This window comes from Trachemys scripta, chromosome 10 (assembly GCF_013100865.1).
Source record: "Trachemys scripta elegans isolate TJP31775 chromosome 10, CAS_Tse_1.0, whole genome shotgun sequence".
In the NCBI taxonomy this organism is placed as follows: Eukaryota; Metazoa; Chordata; order Testudines; family Emydidae; genus Trachemys; species Trachemys scripta.
This window is the reverse complement of record NC_048307.1, coordinates 27358859-27379836: the sequence shown is the minus strand read 5'-3', so window position 1 is coordinate 27379836 and position 20978 is coordinate 27358859. Positions and strand designations below refer to the sequence as shown.

At 37.1% G+C, this 20978-nt stretch overlaps 1 protein-coding gene across 20 annotated transcripts in view; it reads left to right on the top strand.

Moving 5' to 3' along the window:
* Positions 1–20978, top strand: part of RBFOX1 (RNA binding fox-1 homolog 1) — a 1522779-nt gene that overhangs the window by 1191313 nt on the left and 310488 nt on the right. The gene's annotated exons all lie outside the window — the stretch shown is intronic.

The following is a 20978-nucleotide window of genomic DNA, read 5'->3' as shown; positions in this document are numbered from 1 at the left end:
ACAAAGGAAATGCAGGTAATAAATAATTCATTGGAGAGATTTTACAGTATGTGATTCATATAAACTGTATAGAGAATTCATAATTTGATTGATTTTGATAAACCATTCATAGCCTAAAAATAATGGTGTTCTAATTTTAATGTCACTTTCCATATGATTATCTGGAATTTATTTAATGTCTATCGCTGTTGCTGGCATATTAGAGTGCTGAAATTGGCAAATCACAAGGTTTTTTCAGGAAATTCACAAACAAAGGAATTAATTGTGCTTACAATTGATAGATTCAGATTCCTATAAAAAACAAAAAAAGAAAAAGCAGAAGACAACTGACAGAAGACTTGTAAATTGTTTAAACCTAAGTGGTCTGGGTCACAATCCCTTAACACTAGACTCGTCTTCAGAGTTAGCTCAATATTATGCTTGCCAAATCCAATCTGCCAACTTGAATTAATAGGGCTGCAATTCATCTTCTGGGCATCAAGCGAACATCAGTAAATACTTTTCACTGATACTTTACCCTGGTTTGAAAATCAGTTGCTTCTTTTATACAGCAGTCAGAACTATTTTTGTATTGGAGTACCATTAAGAATTTGACATTTTACTTTGTTCATTTGTATAACCCTCAGTTTAGTCAGTTTTGCAAGAACTTGCCTCTAAATAGCCTCTAAAAGGACTTGAGAAATGATTTTTTTCTCAATTAAATCTTTCCCAATTTTTCTCAATTAATCTTTGGTTGATTAATTTTCATGAATATCAAAAGGAATAAGTAAGCCTGGCTTTGCAATTGTTTTAAAATTTTGTTTTTCTTTGCCCATAAACAAATTCGAAAAAATGGTATCTACAAGCCATGGTTACAGGGAGCATGATTGTATCAGAGTTTGCATCTGTACTTAACTTATGGTTAAAACATATTACGACTGTATTTTTAAAAAGGCTTGGGGGTGGGGTGGGGATTGAACATATACCATGGTTTATTTGCACACTTTCATAACACTACCCCTTTTAATCACACATGTGTTTGAAAAGATTTGTCAAGCAGTGATCTATAAGAAACAGAACTGACATCCATTTTTGAGCACCGTTCTTCATATCTTGTTTCAAAACATAGTCTGAACCTTTTACTTAGAAACAAAAACAAACATGAAAACCCCCCACGAGATGTATTTAGAGCTCGATCCTGCTGAGCACTGCTGACAAGTATTGAGTGCCTTCCACTTCTATTGAAATCAGTGCCTTGAAGATACTCAGCATCTCACAGGAATGCTCAGCACTGTGGGAGGTTGAGCCCTCAAGATATGGTATGCAGAGAGTATGGTGCCCCAGCAGAAGGTAAACACAGTGCCTCTAACTGATCCAGTGTAGGCTGGGGAACACAGTTTTTGGTAAAGGTGCAGTCCTGCTCTGTTGGCTGGTGTTGAATGGAAACACAGCCATGGCAGCTCTGATTCCTTCACAGAAGCTACTGCCTGTCAGCTGTGGAGTAGCCCTTGCATGTACTCACTTCAAATTTTGCCACAGAACCCAGCCCTAGCATAGTGTTGACAGAGATCAGGGAAGGCTCTGCCCCTATCTCCTTTCTCCTCATTGTGTGCAGGAGCCATGCACAAACTTGCCCATAACAGATAAATATTTAGGCCCGGTTCTCATACTCTGAGTAAGCTTTAAGTTAAAAAGTTGTGTTTTGTTAAAATGACCTGCAGGTAAGAGAGAAAAGTTTCTTAATGTTATATGAAGTATGTTAATAAGATGGACAGGAGAATACTAGGCTTGTTGTAAGAATATAACCCATTTTATAAATATTGGAAGATATCAGAAGGAAGCAGGAGTTTCCTTTGTTAAATATTTACTATTTGTGTCTTGACTAACTTTGTACATGGGTTACAATTATATATTTTTCCACATGCTTTCACAACAGAGAGAGCAACTTGCAAGGCAGTGTTAGCAGCAGTAACAAAATATTTTTTTCTGATTCAAGAGTTCTCTCAAGGGAAACATGGTAGTGTCAGATCCCAATCAATGATACTTCTGAAAATATGGCCTGTCTATATAATGTATAAAGCGTGTGTGTAATCCCAATACTACTGCTGTCTAGCTGTATGACTTTGGACAGTCAATTAACTTGTGCCCCAGTTTACCCATCTGGAAATTGGTTATTACATGTATGTTTCTCACTGGTCTGAAGTCTTTAATAAATCATTTGTAAATTGATTTAATACCCTTAAATGGAAAGGAGCACAAGGGTTTTTCTAATGATATAATCTTTCATCTCTAGGTTGCCAGTTCAAATTACACGGCATTTTGAAATGCTTGTGAAGCTGTGTGTGTGTGTGTGTGTGTGTGTGTGTGTGTGTGTGTGTGTGTGTAAAAAAAGCCTAAAAGGCATTGTTTAACTTTAACCTTCAGCTTTATTAGGCTTGCAACATGCTATTCACTTTCTGTTTCTAATTATGTTAATTCTGGAGTGCCAAACTGAGAGTCATGCTTATTATATAAAAAAATCTCTTTTGGAGAGCATTAGTTGTTAATTATTCACTCTCAGTTAGAGGACTGGACCTGATTTTTATTGATATATAAATACACCTCTACCCCGATATAACGTGACCTGATATAACACGAATTCGGATATAACGTGGTAAAGCAGTGCTCCTGGGGGGTGGGACTGCATGCTCTGGCGGATCAAAGCAAGTTCGGTAATCACATGTGTGATTAAAAGGGGTAGTGTTACTATAATGCAGTAAGATTTTTTTGGCTCCCGAGATCAGCGTTATATCAGGGTAGAGGTGTATAATCTTTTAGATACATATTATGTGTGTAGTAATGACAGTTTTATATCCTCCTTTTATCTCATTTTGCATTCACTTGGAATTACCTATTCATTGGCAGGTAAAGGCCACATGTTATGCAAACTCAAGTGCTTTAATCATGAATAGTGCAGTAAACCAAACATACTTAAAATATAGTGCCTGTATACTGAGTATGCAGTTGAGTTCATGATACATATATTTGAACATTATTCAGGGTTTTAGACTGACAACAAGCACCCCACTAAGTCAAAAGTTTGATGGTACTGTAAGTATTTTATAAAATATAAATTGATAATATGTGAAATTTACTATGGTTGCAGTGTTGAAAGTCTTTTGCTATTTGCAGAAGGGGCTGGGAGTCCATAAAGAACACAGACAATCACTTGGCGCTCCATCCACATAGCAGAGAGCTTTGGCAAAAGGCAAAATTGTATATAATCCAAGGCTAGATTCTTAATTTATATAAATTATTATAACTCAGTTGAAGCCAATGGAACTATGACATTTTACACCATCTGAGGTCCAAGTGTAATACATTGATTCAGTTCTTTACTAAACTAATAGGTCTTTGTACAAATGAGAATTTGCCTGAGCAGCCACAACAGAGAAATTGACAGTGTATTCCCATATTCTCTGCCCATGGTGAGTACATGTTCACCAATCATCCACTCCTTCCCTACCCAATACTACACAGTCAATATGTTCGGGGCAGAACATTGCCTATACTTTACCTGAGTAAATAGCTCTGATATAATAATCTATCCATCATTTTCAAAAGCAGTGATTAAGACTTTATAGATATGGTGTTAATAAGCATTACTGATTAGTTAAATCAATAAAACATGTTCAAATACCTCTCTTCTTCTTTCATTCCATGTCTTTCCCCCACCGTACAACATTTTCGGTCTATTTAGAAACTCAAAAATTGACAAATTCATCATAAAGTAGTGGTCTGTGATAATGACACAGTTACAGCAAAATGTGTTGCAGGTTATAATAAAAAGGTAAAATCCCACAGCAACTCATGTATATTCATTAAAGACATCATTTCTCTGTAATTATTGCTGGTCACCACTGTAAACAGAATGTATTCAGCTGAGTCAAGCAAACTATTCCACTGCATCCATGCTATATAGTATCTAGTTTAGTGTCATACTAAATAAAAGGACAAATGGCTAAAGGGGCATTCTTAATCAGTTTAAGTCTGAAGTATACCTTCCTTATGAAAAGTATGTATGTATAATATGTACATAGTAATTGCCATTAAAATGGCTGACATAATTTGAAAGTTGTATTCCATATACAACATAGTTAGTATAGATAATGCTTAATATGGGAAGAAAATACTAGCAATAACAACATTGATATCACCAATTACTTTACAATGATAATTGTTAACATTTTATTGATGACTGTTCTGTGGAGATGTTATAGGTTTCTTATTTTTGCTTCTAAACAGACTCTGAAGTGTTGTACCATTTGTTCTAGCAACATTAAATCAAGAAGGTAGTAGCTAAGCTGTTAAAGAAAATGTAGGTGGCCAAGAATATAACATTTATTCTGTTTTCATAACAAATCATATTTGACAGACTTAATAACACATTTTCTACATAAAACGTGTTTGTTTTAAGGGCAAAATATCAGATAAAAAGAATTGCTGATTTGAAGCTGCTTTTGTGGTGACAATTATTCAAAGGAAGGTGGCTGATTATATAATTTATTTGAGTCTTAATGCTGTTTATTAGTTTTCAAGACTTTCTTTCAGTTTCCTTCAAGTTTTGCCTTCTGTTCGGCAACTTTGCGTTGAGAAGTTTTATGGGGAAAATAAAATTCTAAATGATTTTCATAATAGGTTCATGCCACCAAGTTTTCATTTCAGTTTTGATTCCAAAGAACATGAAGCCAAATACTGCAAACTCATCAAGTTTAATCAGATTTTGCAGACTTTGGTTTGAATTTTATGGTAAGCAAAGTATAGACAATTTCTGTATTATTTTGGATGCTGCTGTGAACATTTTGCATAGCACTAGTTTTAGTTAATTTGCAATTCGATATCTACTCTACAAAGGTACTTTAGGGAAAATTGATACCTTATTCATATGACCTAATTCCATCAGTAGTGTCTTTGCCTATAAAGCTTCACAATGGCATAATCTCCTGAGATTCCCTACTAGGGTGATGTAGTAATATGCACTTCTTCTCAACACATTTTACACAGTGTGTTTATTTGTTAATTCTTTAACAACAAAATATATTTAGTTATATACTAGCATGGTAGTTAAAACAATAATATGCTAATAACTGTTTTTTTCATTAGTGTTGTTCTCATTGTATAGATGGAAAAATAAAGTAATTGTAGTATCTTGAGAGGAAAAAATGTGTATGCAGGATTGGAGGGCACTTTTATAAAACTCTTTCCTGGTTAGAGAGATAAGACTTAACTTTAAAGAAGGGAATGGTCTGAACATTTTGACTACTCTCTGATTGCTCTTTACTACTCAGGTAGAAGTTTAATGTAAGACCTTCTGCCCTTAGGTGCTTAAGTATTATGACATATGAGGCAGTGAGAAAAAAGTCAGCACTATCCTGCTCTCACCAGTCCAAGTGACAACTCTTCTAATTACTAGACTTCAATCTTATTACAGTCCTTAAACTTCTCCCAGTTTTGTGAAGTCTCAGCTAATTTCACAGTCTCTTGTCAGTCAAGCAAGCCCCTGTCTTCTATCTCAAATTCAGTGGCTATTTGAAATCAGAGACACCCCAGATAGAACCTTGGGAGGCTTTGCAGTGTCTTAAATTCTGAAGACAGCAGTAGTGACTGCTGGACCAACTAAAAACCCACCATGGAATTTGAGATAGCAGCAAAGGTGAGAGAATGAGAGGGCTTTTGTGGGCAAAACAGAATGTTCCACATAGTTAGGTTATTTATCTGAATCTTCTAAAAGGATTAGGTGTTTAATATTCCCTGAACCAGTTTGCCCATTTAACAGGTTACAATCCTTTCTGAGTTTATTTGATTTTTAGTGTTTTCTTTGTGTAACCTCCAGTTATTCAAAAAGGGAAGGAGACATTTATAAGGTTGGTTAGATGCTGTGGTCATTTGAGTATTTTGTTTTTCTAAAAAGGCAATAATTTAATATATGCATATTTTAATAATGTTTGTCGGCTATAGTGTCCCTCACCATAGGTTTTGCATTGACAGCTATTGTGTGGCCTAACTTTGAGCTTGGGATGCATAATTTACATCATGATCACTTTTGCTGTGGTTGATCATTCATTAAAACCTGACTAGCATGCAAGTAATACCTCTTGAGGGGTAGATTTTTTTGCATTAGATTTTTATTGTGGAAATGTGAGTACAGATCCTTCCAGCTTAGGATACAGAACTTCAGCTGATTCAAATTGTCATAGCTCTGTCAAAATCCGTCACCACAAGGGAACGATAATTTAAAAATGGCAGCAATATAAATCTAAAGACAGTGAGCTGACTCCAAATGAGGGAGTCTTGGCAAGTTAAGTGCCCCATTTTTGTACATCACAGAATCATGGCACACTTAGGCCCATGTGGCAGTCTCTGCTCAAGAAAGGCTCAGGACTGGAAGGACAGATAATGTTGATTGAGGTGTTTTGTCAGAGCTGTAGGGCAAAGCTTACAAAGTTCCTAGATATTCTATCCCTCTTCAAGCTGGGTATTAGTCTCTCACTCTCATGACTAAATTCACTAAAATTTAAATCAAGGAAATGTAGGTCATGGCATGCAGTCACTCTTTTTGTGCCTTTGTAAAAAAGCTTTTTATTGAACCAGCTAATACATATAATAATGTATGTAATCAGTAATCATCCCTTTTCTCTTTCCCCCTTTTTAGATCTGTAGCTATGTCTGGTGCTGTAAATTTTAATATGGATTTGTTTACCACAAAATAATGCAAATCAGGTGTGAGGAAAGTCTAGAATTAGTCTTATAAATGAAATAAGGGTTTTTTGTTCCCCCGCCCCATGTGAACAGGATATCAAGAGAAAATGTTTGACAAAAGTGATCAAACGATTAGCTAATTCTAATTTAAACCAAAAATCAAATCAGTAACATAATATTTTGTACCATCTGTGCCAGGATCTCAGTGGAATGTCCAGATTTTAAGGAATTAAACTTCACAATTCTGTACTTCCGTGAGCTAAATACTGATGGGGACTATAGGAGACAATGAGTTTAAGTGAGTTGCCTAGGTCTCTTAGTGGGTCTTTTAAACCTTGTTTCCTCAGTAACATAATACATGGATTTTCTTAGGTTCCAATTACCAGAAGTGGGGAAAAATTAGTCACATAACTGGATAATTCTTGAAGTGTCACTTTGAGATTGCTAAATTTCTAGTTATTAGGTAGCCGTTTTATGTGGCACCTATAATTATGTAACTTACTCCATTGTAATTTGACCAAATGTATGACTGTGACATATATCTTCAAATTCAGTTACAGTACATACTTTTCAGAGTATCAGCCATGTTAGTCTGTATCTGTAAAAAGAACAGGAGTACTTGTGGCACCTTAGAGACTAACAAATTTATTAGAGCATAAGCTTTCGTGGACTACAGCCCACTCTGTATGCATCCGAAGAAGTGGGCTGTAGTCCATGAAAGCTTATGCTCTAATAAATTTGTTAGTCTCTAAGGTGCCACAAGTACATACTTTGGCTGTGTTATGCCCATTGAGATATCTAGCATTTCAGCACCCACTTGGAACAAAGTGATGTTTACAACATACTCCCCCCACCCTCCACACAAATAAAATAGTCACTTAATGGCAGTGTTTACAACACTTGTAATGGGATTTTCAGCGCATGACTTTTAGATTGATGAGGTAAACTCGTTCTGCTTTATTCATAGTACTGTAAGGTAACGAATATGTAGTCTGGTAATGAATCTCAGATTATTGCATGATACATAATGCTTATGTTCCATTTTGAGATACAGTAGAGATTATCTCAGATGCTTGAGTGTTAATAATCCCCTGATTAACTCTGTTGAGACTGAGCAAGCCATTTTAATTGAAGTGGTCCTTGACTCTGGAATAGGCTTCCCACTTTGTTTAGCCAGTTCTGAATTTGCCAGCCTTCAGGTGTTGCTACAAGTCCCAAACTCCATCCCTGGCCCTCATTAATTTTGCCAGACAGGAGAGATGAATAGATGGGCGAGAGACTGTGTATGTTAGAGGATATTGGCAGACTTGAAGAGGGCTCAGTTTGTTAGCCATTTATTGTAAATTGTTATTCAGCTTTTACAATAAGAGTAGGTGCACAAAGAGCATTGGAAGGGTACGCTTTGAATCATTTTAATAAACAAAATATTTTACTACCATGATTTTAGAGAAGCTCGTAATATATTAGCTTGATAATTTTGTCACCTGAGAATTGTAATTTCTTTACATAACTTCTCTTACTTTAATATCCACTTAATAAGTAGTAATGATTTGGGTTCTTTATTGGTGCAATAATGATTGACTAGTAGGTAAGGGCAAAGGTGAAACTGAGGGCACTTTACACTGTAGGCTGTCATCACTAGATCCATTAAATAAGGCAGATCATAACACTGGCAGACTGCCACATAAAACACTACAGAGCATCATGTGGAAGAAAAAGCCTAAGCTTTGTTTTACAACACAATGAATTCATTTACTGTATTTGCCTATATTGTAATAACTACAGCATGCCCACACAACCATATAATTGAAATGAATATTGCTAAGTGTGTTTGTCAGACCTGGTCTGAGCTGGGAAAACATCATGTTCCATCAAGGCAATAGTAAGCTCTCACTGCAGCCCTCAGCTTCTATTTATGCCTCTGGAGAAGAAGGCAATGTTGGCTCCTCTTATCCCAACCTTCTACAACATATCGCCTCAATACAAAAGTAAATCCTCCTAAGGAATCCAATAAATGCAATGCTTTGTGAGATTTCTTTGCCTCCCATCGTTTAGTTACAACTTCAGCACACCAAGAACCTTTCAAAATAAGGTCTATACTCTTTTTCACCCCAGAGCAACATTTTTAAGTAGCCATAATGTATTGTCGGACTATGGCAACAGCTACCATGTAGTCATGCTATTGAAGAACTTAAAAATGCAGATCATATAGCCAGATAGTAGTTGTAATGAAAAAATAATGAACATAATATCCTTCTCCAACTTATTTTTCTGCCTCCTGATGGCATGAGAACCTACCCTGCAGGAATGACTGTACACAGAATTGAAATGACTAGTTAATGACTGTATCTGCCTCAACTTTGCCATTAATAGCTTTTATTACCTGTACGTATAACCTCTAGAGGCTTTATAGCATCCCCTGAGAAGTATGATTCAATTTTTACTTATCTAATATGAAAGAAGATGAAGCGAGTATTCAGAAAAGTGCTTAACCATCCTGAATGGCCACATCTCAGTGAACCACCTACATGTGTGCCAGAGATCTCAGGCCATAATTTGGAAACTGCTAAGTAAAATAATAATAATAAACCCCAACACTGAACCCTCCCAACAGCACAATCACTTTTGTCAAGAGTCAGGGGAGAAGTGGTCTCTGTACCTCCTGCCTCTCATGAAGAAGAGAGAGAAAGGCAGATGATCTGATATCTCCAAGCTGCCAGAATTTCTGCAGTTTGAGTGATCAGTCACACTTCTGTTTTATTGCAAATAATAGGCGGTATCTGTTTGTGTCACCACATGCAGTGTCTCATACTCACCAGTTGCTATTTTTGGTGATAGTTCTGCTGTTGGGTATTTCCCATTACTTCTGTAATTTCTGCTGTTTTTTACACACGTGAATATTAGGGCCCCGATTCTACAATTTACGATGCGTGAGCAGGTCACTATGCCCACGCAGAGACCCATTGATTTTGGTATTGCTCTGGGTAGGCACAGCTATATGTCCACATGTTGAAATTTGTCATTCTTATGTGATAGATATGTCTTATGTTATTTACATTTGTGTAACAGAAGATGCATGTAAACTGTATCACCCTGTCCTGTCTCAGCTTGTGTGGGAGAAGGTTGTTGGGAAGCTGCAGCTCGCACAATGTGTGATGAGGTGGAAAAAGTAACAGAAGTTACCACAGTGTTTGCATGCAGCCAGTGTGTTTACCATTTTTTCCATTTTTTTAAACATTTATGGACAATTGAACTGACACAGTATGAGGCAAATGGACAGTCTCCACACCTTTCAGTGCACACCACCAAATCTGCCTTTTTTAACAAAAGAAATGATATCAGTGAAGAGCAAAGAAAATGTAGTATACTTTTGAAATATAAGAATATTGTGTGCCAAGTCTAATAATAAACCATGTTTGAAGATTTGGTTATAACAAGTGCAAGATCACCTTGTGAAATTTTCCCTAAAACTTTACTGTGTTCACTTTGTTAAAACAAATAGCATGTTTTGAATGAAAATTTCCTATTTAACAATGGAATTTTCACCCACTTCTAATGTGCCAGGAACATCATAATGTAATATTGATTTCAGTGGATAATGGGAGCATTGAAAACCCAGCAAGTTACCTGAGAGGGCTGTTGTCACTGGTACTGTTGGTCTATTGCTTGATCAAGATGTACATAGTACTATTTTTCCATGATGGAAAAAAGACAGGAGACCATGGATGTAACTGAAACTTTATTAACTTATAATATCTGGGAGTACGCAGCCAGCAACAAATTGTACGGTCCTGGAAGGAGGTGACTGGCTCCTCGCTATTCAAGATGTAGGAACCCCAGGGCTCCTTCTCCAGTCCCCGTAAAGGGGGCCAGGAAAAGGCTGGGGGGCAGCTCCCTGCTGATGAAATGTAGGAGCCCTAACCCCTCCTTACTCAGCTGCCTTAAGGGATGCTTTTCCAATCGTTTTTATCTGATACTCGTATCTTTTCCATAATGACATCTGCCACAAGTTTTACATATTAAGTTGCAACATTATAACCTAACCTCCTTACTCCACTCCACTGGGTCCCAGACCAGCTGTGGGAAAGGTGAAAAAAACCTACCCTGCATTGGCCAATCTGGCAATGAGGAAAAATTCCTTCTCAGTCCCCATAAGGAAAAGGGTCACTAGCAAAATGCCCAAAAGGGGTCCTTTTGCCAAGTATGTGGGTAGCCTGATCCTGGTAAATACCCACTACTGTTCTGGTCAGCAGGAAGGGCAACTGAGTGACCTTGTTCTAACCTGGCTCCAACTACAGTATTTCCTGCCCTCCTGTCCATCCCTGTAAAGTTCTTCCCTTCTCCCCACCTGCTGTAAAGGGAGCCCTTAAAAGAGCAACACCCCCTTTTCTTCCAGATAGCCAGACAAAGGCCCACTTGCATAAAGGTTGCAGTGGGCACAAACCAATGGATGATCTGTGAGCACATTACCATAATTGATACAGAAGAAATGAATTGTAAATTCATTGAGTACTATCTGGAAGACCACCTTTAGCAGCCTAATATCCATAGGGTCCAAATCCTGCAGTCTTCAAGCATGAAAAACATATATTGATTTCAAATAGGAGTTCAGCATGAGTAAGAATTTCAGGATTTGCCCCAGTAGTTATATTCTTAAGAGAATAATTTGTAATATGGCTGAGGTCATCCCTTGTGTCAGTTCTGCTCCCAACTTAATTTTAAGCATTGCTCTCAGTATAATTGCTACTCTAGCTACTGATGTACTCTTTTTTTTTTTAATGTGTCCTTTATGCTGATAGTAAGAACCATACAGACTAAACCATACTAAACCATACAGAAATCTGGTCCTGCCTTATCCAGATAAATATGTATCTTAACATTCAACCTACACACACCAGATTTGAAACTGTTTATGGCACCTTTAAATAATCTGTTACTTCCCACCAGCCTTGCCTTTTTGACTATTCAGCTGTCTTAAACAATCTGCTAAATAAGCATCGAAACTAATAACTATTCTGTCATCCCATCTTAGCCCAGGTCTTGCCAGCACATATCTTTTGGGACCATTTGGCATTATTATGCCCAAACATAGGCATATCTAATTGATAACATATATCTTCTTTAATATATAATAATGAATGTTTTTTATTAATGCAAAAATGGAACTCACTTAAATTATTGGTCTCAAAAATAACAAAATTAGGAAAGGATGAGTAACAACCAAGGGAAATTTAGATGCGATCAGAATTTGTATCAATAGGAAGCATTCTGTTCTCTCCAGATGAGTCCAGTTTATAGCCTAGGAGAATGTCATGGAGCATTGTGGTGTAAGAATACCATATTTTTGATGAGTTCAATCAAAGTTCTTAATACTTCCAGTCATTTAATATCATGGCAATAGCCCTTGGATAATCTAAATTCTAATTGCATGCTTATATTCTGTCCAAGAAAAATATTTTCTTTTTTTTTTTTCCAGGTATTCTTCACTTTTTATACTAAACAGTTGTATAGTGTTACTATTTACTATATAAATCTATGCGGTCCATCCCAGAGGTGGATGAATTCCAGTGATGAGTGTAGTGATTTGCATCTATTCTTTGTAATCAGATAGTTATCCGAAACTTTGGGATTTTTAGGTAAAAGGTGCTATATAAAAGTTGCTGCTGTTGTTTCATTCCTGAGCTGCAGTAACCTTGCTACTCAGATCTTTCATTTCTCTTGAGCAGTGAATTCTGTCAGTCATACAGATTTTTGCCATATTGTATTGTGATCATGTAAGCATACAGAGATTTGGATAAGGCCACCAAACTCATTTTTACTTGTCACCTAGGTCAGGTTATGAACTGATGTCTCTATAGGTGTCATGCTGCTATACTAATTCGTTATGTCACATATCCCCCACTCTATCCAATAGCCTCTCAGATGTACACTTGTCAGTGACTAGATGCTTTTACTGTAAGAGACTGTGCTGCTCAGCAGTATAGGATACATAGGGGAGGCAGAATGGCACCAACCTCAAGCAGCAGAGAAACATGTCGACCTTAGCTGTGTCAGATTCCTAGACTCATAGTAGAGTACAAAGCAGCAAAGAGAGTCTATCATCTCATTTAAAACAAAACAATACCCTAGTTCTCTAAAACTACAGGTACAGTGGTCAGTAAAATGTTCCAGAGACTCAGTTGGATAACATTATCTTCCATCATTTGACTTATAGGTTTGAGTTTGCTGTCATACAAGAGATGCTGTATTGGAATAAGGGTTGATAATATAGTATACAACTACAGAATTGTTCTGTTAAAGAAATCCTTATATTTATAGATTAATGTTTGATTTTAAGTATGCTTAAAAACTAAAATTGTGAAATAATGGGGAAAGACTGTTTTAAGAAAAAGTGGAACCCATTTATATTGATCTCAGATCTAGTCAAACTCCATTCACAGTATAATAGAATGAAAATTCTGAATGAAGCTTTGTTTAACAGGGTGGGCAAAATAACGGTCCTCGTTTTTTCTGAACTTGTTAATTCCACGTCTGTCTATATATGAAAGTACATAAAATGCATATGTATGTTCTAAGCATTCAGTTGTCAGTCAATCTGTAAAATGCATTTTCTATTAGTTAGCATATTTTTTCATTTCTACTGAAACACGCAGTTACTCAGAAGAAGGGCCAGGTGGGACTCACTGCGGTCAAAAGTTCTATCCAGGCTTAACTTCTGGACAGCATCTTCCTACAAAATTCCCTCATTGCTACCCAGTTCTTTTTAAATTATCCAGTTGGGTAACCTCAACATACGGTGAAGATTTTCTTATTCTTTTGGGGGTTAATTTTAGGGTCCAGGAAGCCATGAACACAGGGCTCTGCTGGGAGGAGGTTTGTTTGCTATGATGTTAGTGAATGCCATCACTATATTATTCTTAACTCACCCAGTACTTATTTGCTACACAATATTAGTGTTATGGACGATCACACATGTAATATCATAGGATAGCAAGATGAGTTACGTGTACAGTAAGCAGTCCTTACTATGTAGAGTGTATATATATATATATATATATATATATATGAGCTGAAGAGAACAGGGGGGTTAGCAATAAGGGGATAAAGAACTTCTCACCGCGAGGTCATTGGATTGAGTTAAGATTAAGTTGCTAATGATCAGAAAGCATTATCATCTGATGGCTATTCAGTGGACTGTGTGAAATGTGTTTGTTTTTAGTCCACAGAACCCACCATCAGCTTTTTTACTGATGGGCACTCTTGCAGGAAGCCTTTCCAAAAGGCTCAAGATGTTAGGAGCATGGTGATTGAATTACTTCTTGCACTGGATGTAATATATTTTATATCATGGCAAAGATACAGAGGTGGAGTAGTGAGGGGAAACTTGCACAAGTTTCAGAGGCTACTCCACATTTCTATCTAAACATTCCACTTCTAATATGTAGGTAATACACTCGATTATCAGATAGGTTTTATTTCTTTGAGATGTAAATAATCTGATCACTACATAGTAAATGAGTAAACAAAACCATCTTTGGCAGTGTTGACATACTGTTTAGTAATACTGTAATTTTGCCAACAACCAGCAGTTCCATTTTGTGTGTGTGTATGTGTTTCTCTGTGTGTATGTGTGTGTATGTATGTATATCTATATCTATATATATATCTGCAGCCACAAAAATAGCCATTTATTGATTAGAACTGATTATTTTCCCCTTGAGTCAGTGCCTGACCTGTAAAGTAGAAATGCTGACTGCAGCACACTGCTGATTGCAGATTTTTTGACAGCAAAAACCTAACTCTTCCCTGATCCATGTAGCTGCATTGTATGAATTACAAAGCTTATGTGACAGACCTGTTCTGTATTCCAAGAACTGCAACATACCTGTCATCAGATAGAAGCAAGAATGCACAAGTCATCATTTCACTTTGGAAGCTGAACAGATTATTGAAATCATTTCTTACTACTAATTCCCCTTTTAGTAGAGATAAGCTGCTTTGTTCAGCTGTAAATGAAACATTAGGGTATTAGCTGTCAAGCCAGAAGTATTGGGGAAGCTAAGATTTTATCAGCAGTAGTAACATTTTGGGCAATAAATTGTTTTGTTGGACAGAATACTAATCTCCAGAGGTACAAAGAAGCAAAGCTCATTAAGGTAAATGCTTAAAGCAGACAAAAAAAAAAGCCAAGACAAAGGCTTATTACCTTTGTTGTGGGGATAGATGGAGCATTTGCACTTTCTCATTTCTATGTAGCACTGAAGAATTACGTGGTACAGTTATTAAGTAGATGTGTCTATAGACTTGCAGACGCTTTCTGAATATATCCAAGGGACAAATACATTTCAGAAATATCAATAGAGATCTGTAATAAGTGATAGGGGTTTTGGAAACTGTTTTTGTTTCCCTGTGGGTAACATTAGGTGTCTATACTGTGCATTCATCAGATTAATTGGTTAGCACTATTAAATAAGTGTTTGTAATGGAGCAGAATAAGAACCTATATTATCCAAAATATTTTCACCAAAATAAACACCTAAATTAAAACTATAAGGGGTTTCTAATATAGATCAACAGGATTAGCAAGGAGAGTAATTGTATTGCAGTTAGGGAATGCAGAGAGAGAATCACAGTTGTGGTTAGATGTGAGAATTACAGATCGATGTGCTTAGGACAGAGGTAAACTCGCTTGTCAGAAACTGTGGAAAAAGAAGTAGGTAAAAACAAAGGTAAAGGGATTCTGTGTTCCTGAACTAGAAAGCCAGATCACTACTCTCTCGTATGGCAATGCAAGGCTTTGTTTCAGGTAAACATATATTGATATTGTTATCCACCATTACTTATTTTAAGTAGCACAGTTAGAAAACAGAAGAAATAGAAGGAACTTGAAGTGTACAACGTCAACAAGAAAAGCATACACAGGAAAAGATAGCATTTTAAATTAGTTCTTCAACTGTAAAATGTGAACCTCTTTTAATGGCAAGCACAAAATATCTTAAGTTTCCTTCTACAACTGGGGTAGTCAGTAGCCAAATCCAGACCACCAGATGCTTTTGAATAGAGCCCAAAATATTTTTATTTAATTATCATTATTGTTACTATTTTTGTATTATTTTCTCTGGATTCTGGATCCTGACTATATCTTGACCAAGAAATTTGGACCTTGTCAAAAATAATTGGTTACCCCTGTTCTACAATCTTGACTGGGATTTTGAAGCAGCTGAAGTAGAGGCAATGCTGGTATAATTCTTCTCCCATATTACAAAAAGACCCATCACTTCTGGAACAGGGTGCTTTAGAATGTTTTACTTCTATAGAGGCCTCCAGTAAAGCTGGATTTATTCAGTAACGCTGAAGATTATTTACCATAATGTATAGGATCTTTTAAAGGTTTTCAGTTGGTTATGTCAGAACAAGCTGCTATCTTGTTTCTCTAAATACCCCTTTTGGGAGGGAGCATGGATAACAAAAGAAAAAATGTTGAAATATTTAAATGTTACTAACTATGGTTACCAATTTTGGTTGGACGTATTCCTGGAGGTTTCATCAAATGACATAATCTTTAATTAAAGATTAATCTTTAATTCATGGAGACTCCAGGACAATCCTGAACAGGTGGCAACCCTATTGTTAACTATTTCAATGAGACCACAAGGTTGTTTAAACAGTGATATCAGTCACTTATTTGCTGCATGATTTTGGGGAAATCACTTACAATCTCTGTGCTTAGGTTTCTTCCTCTGTAAAGTGTGGATTATAATGCTGGCCCACTCCTGTAACATGTTTTGAGCTCTTGACATGAAAATGCTAACAGAACTTCTAAGGACTGTTTATTATGTACTATACTTAATGAGGTTGCTTGTTCTTCATTTGAGGTAATTGTACTAATTTCAGGAAGGAGATTTTTTTTTTCCACTCATGCATTTTATTTTACCAGCTCAAGACTTTGTTGTTAGCTATAAAAGAAAGTTTACATTTTCTATGGTTGCTTTATATGTGTTAAAGAAATTGTAAAATAATGTAAACTTTAATTTTAGTTGTGATGGGATGGGGTATTTAATATCAGGCTAGTTTATGTTGATCTTTATTAGAGTAGTTAAGGGGCTGAATACAGTCACATTTAGTTCAGGTAGGTGTTTTGCAGTTTTCAACAAGACTTTACTTTCCAGTGAGTCTTCTATTATTAGTCTTGCCCCCATTCTTGAGCATAGTCCAAGATTTTTGTTGAATAGTACAATGTTCTTGGTGTTGTGTGGAGAAATATTCAAAAGAGATTAGAATGAGACCAGTCAACGACAATGTATTTAAACTTGTTCTAGCATAGGACTTGTGCAGTGACCCATCACAGCAGGAAGCCCTTGAAGGTGTAATTTTATGCCAAATACTGCATGGAATCAAATCCAGCACGGCTTTAATTTGGCACTTAGCATAGGATTAGTTTCTAATCTCAAAGTAGTTGCTGTGACCCTGGCAGACCAGGTCCCAGCTCATGCCAAGGTCCCCATGCCTCGATTGAATACTGACAAATGCATAGCTGAAATCAGCCTGGCTCACTTGTGTGTTAGTATTGTTAAAATAGATATTAGACTTCTTAGAATGTGTTGAGTGTTTAGACTTTATTGAATGCTTATGAGTTACTGCCTGCATTAATTTCACCTATAAAATCTGTATCCCATCCTGTAAGGTAATATTTGAGCATTCACATTGTAAACCTCTGTAAGTGTGTAAATCACAATACAGGAGAGAGACCTTAACTTGTGTGAAATGCTTGTCTATAACAGAAAGTGTTATGTCCTGCCTGACAAGGAAGGCCTATCCACATCAAATGGACTAGAGGGGAACATTAAAGAGGACAGAAGACTTTGTTACTGACTGTCCCCCTGGGCCAGCCACACCAGCTGCTGAAGAAGTCCCAGAAAGTCCCGGAATCTGTGACCTCTGTGACAGACTCGCAGCCTTCATTATAGGATTAGCTACAAGCATTGCCTTTGTTGTGAGATCTATAGTGCAATTGACCTGAGCTAAGCAACTGGTCCTTTGGGACTGGAGTAACCTGAATGTTGCTGAGGGTCCTGTGGCAACAGAAGTATTGGGAGCATAAGCTTTTGTGGGTAAGAACCTCACTTCTTCAGATCAATCCTTGTCCCCCAGCGTCCAACCGGCAAAAAGACACAGTTCCTCCTTGTAGGGGTTTTTATTCCCTTCTTGCATCTGAAGAAGTGAGGTTCTTACTCCTTGCCACCCAGGTAAGTGGCAAGGAGTATCCAAGGGGACTGTCTGTGATTCTATATTTAGGCTGTTATAGTGCCTGAGGAGTTTACACTTGATAACTGGTTGGTGAAATCTAAGTATAGAACTCGCAATCAATTTAAAGTTTATGCCCTGATTCTTAACAGACAGGTCTGAGGTAGGTACTCACACACTCTTGAGCCACTTGCAGGACAGCTTGAGGTGGTGAAGTCAGAGGCCTTGTAAAATTGTTCAAGTTGCCTAGTGACATGACGAAGCTGCATGGTTAAGAGTAAGGGACACAGGTCTGGCAAAGTTAAAGAGTTCTGGATTTCGTTTCTGGCTGTACCACAAATTTCTTGTGACTTTCAGCAAACCACTTATGCTTAAATTTTCAAGAGAGACCTGAAATTTTGCGTTCCTCAGTTGTTGGGTGCCTGTTTAGATACTGAGAGCTTGGTTTTTCAGAGGTGTTCAGAAATTCTAAAAATCAGGCCCTAGGCACGGGTGGAGTCCCCTTTGGAGAGACTAGCCCCTGGCTCCACCCTTTCTGTCACCCCACTCCCCCGAAACTTTTGTTATACCCCATGCAGGTTCCAGGGTGGCTGAGGAGGCAGTATTTGCTACTTAGTTTCCTTGAGTTCATCAGTAATCTCTCTGGAGTCCAGGGAGATTACTGATTAACCCAGGAAGCTGAATAGCACATATCACCGCCTCAGGCACCCCGGAATCTGCATGGGGCATAATAAAGCAAAAACTTCCCCTGCCAAACCCTGCATCCGGAGGTCCAGCGGCAGCGGCAGCACCAGCGCCAGGGGAGGCTGAGACTCCCCTGGCCTATTATACCTGCTGCCCATGGCTTTAGGTATCTAATGCTCAGAATCCAAAATTGGAGGACAGTTTTGAGACTAGTTTAACCTCTGTCTGCTGCTATTCTGTGATTTGTTAAATGGGGTAAAGATAGTTACCTTCTTTGTCAAGCACTAATGGATGAAAAGCATTATATAAGAGTAAGATGTTATTGCCATTTTCATTAAGCCAAGCACGTGAAATTGGAATCAGATCCTTTGTAAAAACTCATCCCTGGCATAACTCCATTCAGTGGAGTTACACTTGGGAAGGATTTTTGGCGATAAAGAATTCAGAACTGAAAGAATAATTGCAACAAAACAAATAACAAGACCCTTAAAGAATCTTCCAAAATGTCTGATTGGCCTTTAGGTGCTACAAAATAGTTTTATTTAAATTCAATATTATGAACTCAATTTAAAGCTAAACTATTGGATGCAGAAAACACCTCTTGCCAAAGTGTTACATGGAATGATCATAGAATGTATTCAGATTAGGCAATGCCTCTGGTCATTATCTTCACCTGAACTGGTTGATTTTGGGCAATGTCTTTATTTCATAATTGTTTCCCCTATGCAACTTATTCTAGCAGAATCCCACATGCAAGTGAGAATAAAAGGCAATTGTGAAAATGAATAAATATAATAGTTTTTAAATAATAATAATCCTGTAATCTGTATTTAACTAAAGTCATTTCATAGAGATTCTCTATCTTTCCAGATTTAAAAACACTTTTTGTATGAATGCAGACCATGAAAACTATGGATTTCTGTGGCTAATTGAAGATATTGGCCCAAATACATTCCAGAGGACGTAACTCCATGAAAATCAGTACAATTATATCCTGGCTGAATTTGGGCCATTTACTTTCACCTTGCCCTTGCCTCCTACTTATCCCACATCATCTTATTTTCACTAACTGTAAAGTGGGGTTGGGGGAGTTTCTGTGTAGTCTCTAAAATCAGACTCTGACAACTCCTCCTTCAGCCATCTGCTGTGTAAAGGCGTTTACAGGCTCACAAAGTTGTGAGGTTAGTTTTGTTGTTGTTGTTGTTGTGTTTGTTTTTGTTTTTGTTTTTTTGGTGAGTGATTTAAAAGAAGTGGCTGCAAATACTCCAAATTCTGACTCAGTCCATGTGCACATAACGTTGTAATCCATCATTCCCAGGAACCTAAAGCATAGATATCATTATTCAAGTGTATCTGACAAAGGATAGTCACAAGAAGCTGAACTGAATGTGTGCTTTAATAGCATGTGAAATAATAAACATACATTTTAAGTAGTACAATGGATCTAATTCTTATATTTGAAGTCAGTGAAGTTATACCATTGAATAACTAGTGTTTTAAGAAAATCATAATCAAGTCCTTTGTCTCATTTTGAAATACAAACTCAGTTTCAGTACAGACTTAGTTTGGGATATTTATTGTCATAGCTAGTGGTGCAACAAAGTTCAGAGTACAGGTTCACTTCAGATCAGAAGTATGGATGCTTAAAGGAAACTTATCTAAACCTAATTTTAGGCCTGCAGAATGGAGCTAGCAATGCTTAGGTATTCTATGCGTAAAGCCAATATAGACTAAAAGTGAAAAGATAACCGCTAAAGGATTATGTTCTGTTTGTTTTCATTAGAACTGTTTTAATAATAAAAGCTTACCAACTGGAAAGGCCATCTGAAAAAGTAAAGTTTTCAATTGTTTTTAACAGTGGGTAGAGATGTTTTAGAAGTGAGTTCCACAATCTAGGCAGTAAGAACAGGAGTACTTGTGGCACCTTAGAGACTAACAAATTTATTAGAGCATAAGCTTTCATGGGTTACAGCCCACTTCTTCGGATGCATATAGAGTGGAACATATATTGAAGAGATATATATATATATATATATACACACATACAGAGAGCATGAACAGGTGGGAGTTGTCTTACCAACTCTGAGAGGCCAATTAAGTAAGAGAAAAAAACGTCTGAAGTGATAATCAAGATAGCCCAGTACAGACAGTGTGATAAGAAGTGTGAGAATACTTACAAGGGGAGATAGATTCAATGTTTGAGAGGGTACATCTACACTACAGTGGGGAGTCGATTTAAGATACGCAAATTCAGCTACGTGAATAGCGTAGCTGAATTCGACGTATCGCAGCCGACTTACCCCGCTGTGAGGACGGCGGCAAAATCGACCTCT